The following is a 2375-nucleotide window of genomic DNA, read 5'->3' on the forward strand; positions in this document are numbered from 1 at the left end:
ATGAAAAGCACATAAATATCCTCTTTACAGATGAATAAATTTTTCACACAACACTTTTTGAAATATACCGAGGACATTCCAACAGGATTCTGCACGTGGTCACATAGCACGAATTACCAAGCCTGGCTAGACACCAACGTTCCCGACTTTATAAGAGCTGAAGACAAGTCCTTATCTAGCCCAAACTTCAACCCTTTAGACTTTAAATTATGGTCAGTTTTGGGCGACATAGCCTGCTCTAAACGACACGGCGACATTGAGTCTCTTACAATTTTTTGGAGCAAGCAGTGGTGTGATTTTCCTAGGAAAGACCCAGTGCGTAAATCTATAGATTTAAACAGATAAATGGCCCATTTAAAAGCCAATTGCCATTTCGAATAGAATATTGTTTTATTCTTACCTGAGGTTTAATGACTTAATATTTAGTTATAAATTTTAATATTACATTACTTCATTAAAAAAAGGCATTTTCATTTGTAACAGAACTTATGGCTGGACTATGTAATTTGTATATTATTTTTTGGCTATGCAAGTTTAGACTTTGTGTTTTTTTGAAAGGCAAGTAGGTTATCAGCCCATGTTTGACAATATATGCATTTGATTGAGTAATGGTCATCAATGTTCAGAAACGAGACAGCGCTATCTTCTATGCCGTGTGACATAAATCTTTTACCATATTTCACTCTAAATAGTCAAGAACGCAACCTACGCTTTAAAAAAAATATTCGTATAGAATCCACGCCGGAATCCGGGATAAGAATCCAATCTATCTATTCCTTAAATATATCCCTAATATATTAAATATATAAAGTTTATTTATTTCTCTCTTAGCCCGGATTCTGGCTTCAAGTATTACATAACGCGTTTTTTAGGAGATTTTGGCACCCCCTCTGCATTGCGATACTTACTCGTTGCAATACTTATTCGTTAAGCGAGATAATATCTACCTGGCGCCATCTTAGATCTTTAAAATGCACCTGTGCACATGAAAGTATATGAAAGACTAAGACGACTTGCACTCTTTTGGCAATAGAAGCCAGGGTGTCCAAACTTACTTCAAAGCCGCAGGGACCCTTATGGGGAGTACATATGAGCACGTATAAGCGGAGTTTGCAATTCAAAGTCATTCAGGGTCAGAAAGGATTCCAGTGTTTTGCGAATGATAAACATTAAGCAAATGACCGGCTTTTTTAGACATCACTGCAACCAACATTGCTCAGTCTGTTGTATCTGGCAACATCGCTATGTTTTCATCGTGTTAATATTATTAAAAACAATGTTACGTATCGTGTAGTTGAAACCAAATAAATGATTTACAAGATTCCTCCCTCTCCCCAAATTCGTTACGTGATACTTGAACACTTCCTAAGTCATTGGCATTGTGTTTTTTTGTATCAATATTCCTATGCGAATATCTCGCTCATACATAAGTATCATGTAACTAGTATATTTAGGGAAAAGTGTTTTAAAAGTCCAGTAGAAAACATTATACCTAACACGTCATGCAGCGTAGGACTAGGAGCCGAGTAAATGTAATCAATTTCTATTAGAAAATTGTTGCATACATCTTAAAGTAGCGGGCAGCTATAGTTATTCTCTTTTTATCTGTAAGAATAAATAAAAACAAACATCAAAAATATTGTGTTATTATTACTTAATCAGCAGCACAGTTAATTAAAATTAAAATTCAACACAGAAATTTCCACATTCGCGTGCTTAGTCTTTTTACATTGTCATCAAGTATCATACAAATTGTAAAATTTACTATATTAAATACACCTTTATTTACGTAGAGGTATACAATAAATATCCATATTTTACCAAGTTAAGGCTTAACTCTTAGTTCACAGATGTTTGTCATTGATGATCGTAATAAACTTGCAAAGCTGCAACCAACACGTGAATTTTCTGAGAAAAGTGATGGAGTTATCATGCTTTCTCTTTCACAGCACGTGTTCACGTGCGTCTGAGCGTGAACCGTAGTGATGTCTGAATAAACTTACAACCCACTTTATTCGATTGTAGAGCAATTAGATTTTATTGCTTATAATTTTAGATCACAAATTATGCCCGTAAATGTTTACATTTTTTATTAACTCGTTATGAAAAGTAGATATGTTGCTTTTAAATGTTTATTATCATAAATAACTTCATGTAATTATCAATGTGTAAACTTAGACTCTACCAGGTCTACCAAGCGGAGTACCTTATGAAGAACGTGCCTATTTTATGTCCTTTTTACTAATTTTGTACTTCTAGGAATACGTAATAGAAGCATGCTAACTCTAATTACTCATTATGCGTACTCGATAGATAATTCGATTCAAGCTCTACAATCGTAAATGATAAATACTCTTAGAACATCACTACGCAAA

This window comes from Pieris rapae, chromosome Z, assembly GCF_905147795.1.
Source record: "Pieris rapae chromosome Z, ilPieRapa1.1, whole genome shotgun sequence".
NCBI classification, from domain to species: domain Eukaryota; kingdom Metazoa; phylum Arthropoda; class Insecta; order Lepidoptera; family Pieridae; genus Pieris; species Pieris rapae.